At 36.1% G+C, this 10,095-nt stretch overlaps 1 pseudogene; it reads left to right on the top strand.

Annotated features, from left to right (window-relative positions):
• The first annotated feature begins 8,227 nt into the window (after positions 1 to 8,227).
• Positions 8,228 to 9,109, top strand: LOC114031494 (annotated as a pseudogene).
• The last annotated feature ends 986 nt before the right edge of the window (positions 9,110 to 10,095 follow it).

Here is a 10,095-nt window from a genome sequence, read left to right as displayed (position 1 = left end):
ACAGCCAAGGGGACAGAGGCAGTATGATTTGCCTCAGGCCTTTTACCATCTAAGGATGACTCTGAATCTTCACACTCCCTGAAGTGTGAACCATAAAGCTGTGTATGTCTATCTGAAACAGGGGTTCTTAACCTTTTGTGTATCATGGACATTTTTGGCAATCTGGTATGGGCCTCTTCTTATCAGAGAATGTTTGTTGCCTACATTCATAATTGAAAGAAATGGAAAATTTCAATGAGAGGTTAGTTAAAATAAAGTTGCATTTTTTTCAACCCAAGATCACCCACCTCCTGAAATCTACCCTTGGACTCCCAAGTCTGTAGATCCCAAATTAAGATCCTTTGTTCTAAAGATTTATAAACAAGACATTTCTTTAAGGAACAGATAGAACTTTCAGTGAGGTAAACATCACATATCCTCTCCCCACACACTATTCATCATATGTGTGTATGTATATACATATATGTGTAGGTGTATGAAGTGCTGAAACAGATACTCCTTTCTGCTTTTTAAAATGTAAGTATTATCTTGAGTGTGGAGGAGGAAAGGCTTTATACGCAGCAACACCTGTAAGTTCACCCCAAGGTGATTTATAAAACCAGAAGCTTATTTGCCCTGTGCCTAGAAGGCCTAAATTTATAAGATCTGTAACAAAGTTCAAATGCACCCTTTGGAGTACCTAACAGTCTGCTCCTGACTCTGTGTAGCAGTAGGATATTAATGTCTTTTGAATAAATTAAATCCACAGCCATTCTAAAGCCTTATTTTAGTAAATAACGTCAATGCTTCCTTCTTCCTCTTACCTTTATTAGAATTGTCACATTCTAGACCCAGATGTACTTAAAGGAGTTGTACATTAGTTTAGTTACCTTTGCTAAACTACCTTGTGTCAAGAGTGTTGGGGAGGAAGAAAATGAACTAAAGTCAGACTATCAAAGAGACCAAGAAAGGAAACCAAAGTTCTAACTACAAACTGGATAATTGTCCCAATTAACAAAAGGTTGACTACTATGTCAGAGTTTGCAAGTAGCACCCAGGGGCTATATCTCATCCAAGCTTTGCATCTATCCTGGTACCTAGCTCACTGTGCTGCACATAGTAGGCATTTAATCAAGGCTTGCATAAATATATTTTCAAATAGATGTTTTATATACAGACCATTAAAAAAACAAACCTGAATCTGTTTCAGTCTTTCTTCATCTTTTCAACTCTAGAAGGAGGAAAAACTTGTCTCAGACTTGAAGAACAAGAAGTGTTCCTAAATTATTATTTTTCATTTATAATTTTTAAATTGAAGTGAATTATAATCCTAACATTGTAGGTACACACTGAAATCTGAAAAAAAAAATTGGCAACCTACTTTGTTACAGAAGACAGAAGTTCTAGTTTTGCTAGCTTAGGAATAAATAATATAAGTTATAAGAAACTTTAACTCAATTTGTAGAGCCTATCCTTCTATACAGAAGCCTCAAATTCAGTTTTTGAAGAAATTACAATCTAGAGTTCGTTGGTTAGTCTTTTTAATAAAAATGTGGAATTTCCCCAATGTAATTACAGCCTGTCCCAAAAATTTTAGTGTAACTTCAAGCTATTATAACTTAAAATTGTGATAAAACCATAACAGCTTTAAACCTTAAAGCTTCACTAAGACTTTTGGACACTCATGAAAACCACAAAAAAGCCATGTTAGGGAAGGTTCTCTTGCATCTTGTTTAGTACTTTCAAAGGATGTTTATTGGGGTAGGGTGTTGTCTGCATATTCTTAGCAGAGTCTTCAACAGGAAGACATAAATGAAATAAATAGCAAAAGGGACATAAAAGCCAAGTAAATGTGTTGAATGAAGCACTAGGAATAGAGACTGAACCTGTGTTTTCATTGGGACAGAGAGCTTTCTCTGTCAGTGCTTGTTGGCACCCTTGTTTTGCAAGTTAAAGAGTTGCCTAGAGCAGTGATATCAAACTTAAATAGCAATGGGGACCACTAATCTATACATAAGGATCCCTGTAGGCCACATATTGACTTAGTTATAAAATGTAATGTTACCTATGTTTTATTATGTGTGTGGGGGGGTTTGTTAAAAAAAAAAGATAATTGTTCTTTAATTCAGAAATTTTGCCAGCTGCATATCATCATCACCATATAGTGCAATTTGAAGGTCTTTTGTATCATAAATACTGATGGCATATTTAAGACACAGTTAGTAATAGCAAGGTGTATGTCATGATTCTGACCAAGTAGATATAACTATGGTATATGTCTGTGTCTTTAATAAGAATGTTAGGGGCAGCTAGGTGGCACAGTGGATAGAGCACCGGCCCTGAAGTCAGGAGGACCTGAGTTCAAATCCGGCCTCAGACCAAACACTTGACACTTACTAGCTGTGTGACCCTGGGCAACCCCAATCGCCTTACCAAAAAAAAAACAAACCAAAAACAAGAATGTTAAAGAATTTAGTTACATCAAAAAAAATCTAGTCCAACTTTGTCTTTAAGACAATACTGAACATAAGCTCTTCTCATTTAGGATCAGATTTATGACTAATTCAGTTGTTTTTTCCAAATGGGAATTTTTGCTTAAAGTTTATCCTAAAATCCTGCAAGGTGAGAGACACACACATAAAGAGAGACAGAAAGACAGACAGAGAGACAGAGACAGAGACAGAGAGAGAGATGGGGGAAGGGAGAACGAGGGAGAGAAAAGGGGGGAGGACTATATTTCTATATGGTAGTAACTTAATGACAGAAACATCTGGGCAGACATTCGATTTAGTGTTATTTGAAAGCTGACTGTTCTATTTGTTCTGAGTATTTTTCAAAATAAGTGTGGATCTATGGCAAAAGGCAGCTAGGAGTAGTGGATGGAAAGCCAGTCTTCAAGTTAAGAAAACATTCCTTTCTCTCTGCCTTTTGGAATCCCTGTTTTATTTCAGTACTTAGTTCAAGATTCCCTTTCACATGAAGCCTTTCCTGATCTCCTTCCTCCTAGTTGCTAGTGCCCATGCCTTCCAAAGTACTTTCTTGTGTAAATCCTATAAATTCTCTATATACTTGTATGTGGATCTGCTGTCTTTCTCCCCTAGAATGTAAACTGCTTGAGGACAGTAACTTTTATTTTTATATTTGTGTCTTCATGGCTTAGCACAGTGCTTGGTGCCAAGTTGAGTGCTTGATAATGCTTGTGGATTGACAGATCCAGTCAATCAGGACAAAGTCCTGCCTTTCACAGGTGTCAGTTGTGTAGTGATCATTAAGTAAGTCACTTAACCTCTTAGTGTCTTGGGCAACTCAACAAAGTTATAAATTATAAATGACTTGCACCTGAAATTCCTCTAGGCCAATAAAATCACAGGTCTGGAAACCCCCACCCAAAATGGATTCATAACTCAGTGGATTCATTTTAGTTTCCTACTCCACCAGTTTCTTGCTACTGAAAATCTAATTATGGCAACTGAGTGTGCCATATTTGGGCTACTAATGCTTTAGGAGTTGTCAGTTCACTTTAGGAAATAAGAAATAATACTAATAATAGCATTTATGTAGCACTTAAAAGTTTATAAGATATTTTACATGTATTATCTCATTTGACCCTAACACCAACTCTTTGTGGTAGGTGTTTTTATTATCCTCATTTTACAGATGAAGAAGCTGAGACTGAGAAAGGTTTAGTGACTTTTGCCTAGTGTCACAGAGCTAATAAATTTCTCCGATGAGATTTGAACTGAGGTCTTCCTAATTTGAAACCTGGAACTCTATCCATTGTACCACCTAGCTGCCTAAGACAAATAAGAAGGTAAAGTATAGTAGAGATTTGTAGAATAAGGAAGATGTAGACCACAAAATGGGGACTGAGCTAAAAATCCAAGACAGTGTGGGAAAAGCCCAACAGAGGATCGATTGAGCAGAATGCTAAATGTCTACACCATGAATCAAAGTTTCCTAGGCCCCCCAAACTCTTTTTAAAGAGTTAATCCTTGTGCTCAAACATGTTCATTTTAATCTTGCATCCTCCTCCTCCCCCTTCAGAAGGGCTTTAAAGTTGAAAGCTTGTTACGCATAATTGCAAGTGTGTTTTCCATTCAATGAATCATTCCCTTTCTTTTGCTACAATCTCTTAATAGCAATGAAGATACTCTATGAGAGGCCTTCTTAACCTTTTTCCACTCCCTTTTCGCTGGAGAAATTTTTGCATGACCCTGGGTATAGGTATATAAAATAGGTATACAAATCAAACATTTACTGATAATAAATTATAAGGAAATTTATTTTAAAACAATTCTTTGGTATACATATACTTTTACCATTTATTAAAGATGAAAGTGAATTTGCATACTAATGAGATGGATGTGCTACTTTATTTTTACATAAAGAACTAAATCTTGGTGGAATATTTGATACTGCAGAATGTAGAGCATCTTCAACATTTTTGAGAGTTGATTAATATTTTGATTTTATTTGTGATCGTCAATGCTGAGAATGCCACTTCATTTAAATACGTAGTACAAAATGGCAGAAGTAGGTTTAGGGCCATTTCAGAAATTGTTAGAAATTCTATCCTAATCCTAAGCCAAAATTCACGTAACAATTTTGTATGTATAGTAAAAACACTGCAATTCTTAACATATGATAGTCTCGAGTCCGAGCCGAGGTGTTTCTGGCAGGGTTTGTTGGTGTTTCGTGGCGTGATGATGGCATGCACGGTGCAAAGTGTACATGTTGTGTAGTCAGAACCAAAGCTGCAGTGAAATTGCATGATGCAACACGGACAAGCACTGCCAGAAACAACTCAGATTCACTATACGTTTGATTTTAAGTTAATTTTTGGTAGCTGCGTGCTCAGAAACCTTTCATTATCGCCAATTTTTTCGCAACCTCCACAAGGGGTTATGACCCACAGTTTAAGAAGCTGTGCTCTATGGAACCAGTGTGATGTAAGGGGGTACAATATAAGTCAAATCTTACTTTTTACTTCTCTCATGGAGACTTGGTCTGTGACTGAGGAGGGAAGGGAGAATATTTTCATTTCAGAGCCCAACCTCAATCTATCATCCACATAGCTGTCAGTGATTTTCTTAAAGCTTAGGTTTGACCATGTCATTTCCTATTACCTTCAGGATCATGCTATAAAGTCTTCTCTGAAGCATTTAAAACTCTTTACAACCTGCTCTCTTCCTACTTTTCCAATTTTTATCACACGTTATTCCCTTTCACATACTCCACAGTTCAATCAAAGTGGCCTTATTTAATGTTTCTTATGCATGTCTATTAATCTCTCATCACCATATCTTGCCTATGGTTTCCCTTCCTGCCTAGAATTCTCTCTCTTTCACTTCTTAAAATTTCTTCTTTGCCTCAAGACTAAGCCCAAACACAGTGTTTTATGTGAATTTTTCCTGATTAGTCCTTTCACTTACTAGTATCTTCCCCCACCTTTCATTAGTCCTTTCACTTACTAGTATCTACCCCCACCTCCCAAAAATAGTTACCTTGTTTCTGCTTTTATGTATTTGGTATAATGCTTACATATATACAAGCTCTTTTCTTTAAAAATAAAAATTCTTTTTTTAATTAATTAATTTGTTTTCAATATTCACTTACATAAGATTTTGAGTTTTAAATTTTCTCCCCCTCCCTCTCCACCCCTCTCCCCAAGATGGAGTGCAATCTGGTATAGGCTCTACTTACACATTCATATTAAGCATTTTTTCACATTAGTCATTATGTAGAGAAGAATTAGAACTAATGGAAGGAACCACAAGAAAAAAGAAACAAAACAAAGCAAAACAATAAAAGAAGAGGAGACGAATAGTATGCTTCAATCTGCATTCAGACTCCATAGTTCTTTCTCTGGATGTGGATAGCATTTTCCATCATAAGTCTTTCGGAGTTGTCTTAGATACTTGCATTGCTGAGAAGAGCTAAGTCTATCTAAGTTAGTCATCGTACAATGTAGCTGTTACTGTGTACAATGTTCTCCTGGTTCTGCTCACTTCACTCAGCATCAATCCATACAAGTCTTTCCAGGTTTTTCTGAAGTCTCCCTGCTTATTATCAGTAGTATTCCATTACATTCATATGCCATACTTGTTCAGCCATTCCCCACTTGATGGGCATCCCCTCAATTTCCAATTCTTTGCCATACAAGCTCTTTTCCCTAAGTGGGTTATAAATTCCTTCAGGTCAGGAAATGTTTCATCTTTGTTTTTGCATTCCCAGTATGGCGCCCAGTGGCATCCAGCATTTAACAATTACTTGTTGAATGATTGTCTGAAAAAGTAAGTATGAAAATACTTAAAATCTAGTATCGCTTTTACTGTACTGTGAAAGAAAAGTGGTAATCATCTGAATGGCAAATGTACTACTTAATCAATTAGCCGACCATTTTGCTGTTTAAAGAAAAGAAACTTCCCTGCTGTCATTTGTTAAAGTTATTACAAAGGGGGATTTAGAACTGGCTGTCAATCAAAACAGGTACTACCTCTGTGCCTTTGGGGTTTAATAGATTGTCACTCTCTCCATCTTATAAAAATGTACTTTAAAAAAAAAATGAAGACTGTGAGGATAAACACTAATCACCTCCTAAAACTCAATAGGAAAATAGGGCCCTTTGAAATGCAAATGAAAGAAACAGTGACATTTTCCTGTAGTCTTATTTTTAATTTTTTTTTTTTTGCTTCAGTTTGATTGTAGAAATATGAACTGCTGGTTAAGGTTAGGGAGTGGTAAGGGGACAAACAGGAAATTAAAGTACAAATAGTAGAAAGGAAAGAGGAAATTGATACTAAAATACAAAGCAGAAAGTTAGTAGGCCTTTTTTAATTTGCCTTTGTTTCTGATGTCTTGTTGCATTTATGATGGATAGTAACATTCTGTGCTAGAGAATGGTGAAGAAAGGATATCATCTTAAAGAAGTTCACTAAACGACTAGAATATCCAAAAGCTGCCAATAGTTTTTTCACTGCAAGATCTTTGACTTTCCAGCTGGCACACTGCTTAGCCTTTAGTCCTTTCTGTAAGTAAGGTTGGGGCAAAAGTAAGAGAGAAGTGTTAACTGTTCGGAGGCCACCCCCTAGTTTTAGAATCTCCAAACAATGATAGAATTTTACTGATTCTGGTATTATAAAAAGAGATATGAGCTGATCCCAAAGTCCATTTCAAGCCAAATGGGAAAATGCAAAAGCAAACAATTGGTTCATTCAGCTGTATGTTTTGGGGGTGTTCTTTTATAGGGAATGGTGTTTTCTTTCCTCTAAAATGAGCACTGAATATGCATGTGCCACTTAAAACTTCACTAAGGCTTTTAAAACACTATAAACTCACATATTAATAATAATGATATCTTTTCTGGTTTTCCATTTTTTTACTGTTGATTATAATAACTTGAGTTTTGGTAGTTTATCCAGTATTTCAAAGAATTATCCTATTTGTTCAGTCTTTGACAATTCTTTCATGAAGAATTTTTTGGTATAGAAACACTCATGTTCATATCAAATTTAAAATTTGAAGGAGAGAAAGTTTATATATGACTGGAATTCATATCTTTAGGTTGAATGGATCATTTAAAATTAAGGAATTTACTTTTTATGTTTCATTTTGTATATGTTGACTTTCTAAAAAGCTTTGTCTTGATGGAAATTTGTTCCAAGGCCATGGGAAGCATCTGCAATAGATGTAAGATAAAATAATCTCTGTTTGCATGATATAAGACACTGTTCTCTTGAAGGCTAGCTGTGGTAGTAAAGAGAATGAATAGACTTAAGGTGTCTTGAAGAGCTTACTCAACAGATGTGGACATCTACTTTTTGTGACTCTTTTAGACTATTATGGTGTTGCATTGTGCCTGATGAATGAAATGTAATCAGCACCATGACTTGCTTGTTCTCTGATAAAATGTGGAGTCATAAACTGGTCAACTGTAATGTGTACCTTTTGGTAAAACATATAAAACCAATACTTTGAAAGAACAGTTCAATGTTTCCCACCTACACAAATGAATTGAAGAAATAGCCTCAAGATTTTGTCTAGCTCACTTACAGGTTCCCTGTAGTTTCTCATCAGATACATCCTTTTGGTTGATGGTACAGTTTGTGTCCCTACTCAGTCATTTCCATGTACTGATTTCTTTTGGTTGAATTATTTGTTAAAATAGTTTATATTTTAGCCCTGCCACTGCCGCCACCCAGAGACCACTGAACCCTTCGTCTGTCCGTCCACCACCACCACTCACTCTGGGAACAGAAAATTCAGTCATGGATAAAAATGAGCTGGTGCAGAAGGCCAAATTGGCTGAGCAGGCTGAGAGATATGATGACATGGCAGCCTGCATGAAGTCTGTAACTGATCAAGGAGCTGAATTGTCCAATGAGGAGAGGAATCTTCTCTCTGTTGCTTACAAAAATGTCAGAGGGGCCTGAAGGTCATCTTGGAGGGTTGTTTCAAGTATTGAGCAAAAGACGGAAGGTGCTGAGAAAAAACAGCAGATGGCCTGAGAATACAGAGAGAAAATTGAGACCGAACTAAGAGATATCTGCAATGATGTACTGTCTCTATCGGAAAAGTTCTTGATTCCTAATGCTTCACAAACAGAAAGCAAAGTTTTCTATTTGAAAATGAAAGGGGACTACTACCATTATTTGGCTGAGGTTGCTGCTGGTGATGACAAGAAAGGAATAGCGGATCAATCACAACAAGCATATCAAGAAGCTTTTGAAATCAGCAAAAAAGAGATGCAACCAAAGCATCCTATAAGATTGGGTCTAGCCTTGAACTTCTCTGTGTTCTATTATGAGATTCTAAACTCTCCAGAGAAAGCCTGCTCCCTTGAAAAGACAGCTTTTGATGAAGCCATTGCTGAACTTGATACATTAAGTGAAGAATCATACAAAGACAGCACACTAATAATACAATTACTGAGAGACAACTTGACATTGTGGACATCGGACACCCAAGGAGATGAAGCTGAAGCAGAAGGAGGGGAGAATTAACCAGCCTTCCAACTTTTGTCTGCCTCATTCTAAAATTTACACAGTAGACCATTTGTCATCCATGCTGTCCCACAAATAGTTTTTGTTTACGATTTGTGACAGGTTTATGTTACTTCTATTTGGATTTTTATATTTCCATGTGGTTTTTATGTTTAATATTAGGGGAGTAGATCCAGTTAACATTTGGGGAATTATCTGTTTTCATCTGAGGTGGCCAATATGGGGATATGGAATTTTTATACATGTTTTACATGTTTGGCATAGTACTTTTGGTACATTGTGATTTCACAAGGCCAGTGTTAAAACAGCTTTCATGTCTAAGCAAAGAAAACTGCCTACACATTGGTCTGTCATGGTGGGGGGATAAAGGGATAATTGGTTCCAGCCACAGGTGTAGTTATTATGGGTACTTTAGGGTTGGAGCACTCATGGCTGTAGTAGAAACAGGTGTCCCATAGATATTAAATGTCATTCCATGTGTATCTGAGGAATACACAATCTCAACATGTACACCTTTATGATTGCAGTTGCAAAAGTGTTCCTTAAGACAAAGTTTTAACCCAGTCAATTTACTCTGGGGAGGGGCAGAAACGGTTCACATTCCATTATTTGTAAAGTTACCTGCTGTTCACTTTCATTATTTTTGCTACACTCATTTTATTTGTATTTAAATGGTTTAGGCAACCTAAGAACAAATGTACAAGTAAAGATGCAGTAAAAAATGAATTGCTTGATATTCATAAAGTCACTGTATATCAAGCACAGCAGTAAAACAAAAAACCCATGTATTTAACTTTTTTTAGGTTTTTTGCTTTTGTGATTTTTTTGATACTTGCCTAACATGCGTGTGCTGTAAAAATAGTTAACAGGGAAATAACTTGAGATGATGACTAGCTTTGTTTAATGTCTTATGAAATTTTCATGAACAATCCAAGCATAATTGTTAAGAACATGTGTATTAAGGTATTAAGTTGATGTAAGTGGAATAAAAGTTTTATGAATGGAAAAAAAATAGTTTGTATTTTGTGGGAAGTAGAATAATGGAGTAATAGTAGTGATACTACAAAGAAAAAGATGAAGAAGAAGAAAGCATCAACCAATTTTTTTTTTAAGC

The sequence above is a fragment of the Vombatus ursinus genome, unplaced genomic scaffold, assembly GCF_900497805.2.
Source record: "Vombatus ursinus unplaced genomic scaffold, bare-nosed wombat genome assembly UNPS02015175.1, whole genome shotgun sequence".
Classification (NCBI taxonomy): domain Eukaryota; kingdom Metazoa; phylum Chordata; class Mammalia; order Diprotodontia; family Vombatidae; genus Vombatus; species Vombatus ursinus.
This window is presented reverse-complemented; position numbering and strand designations above follow the sequence as displayed.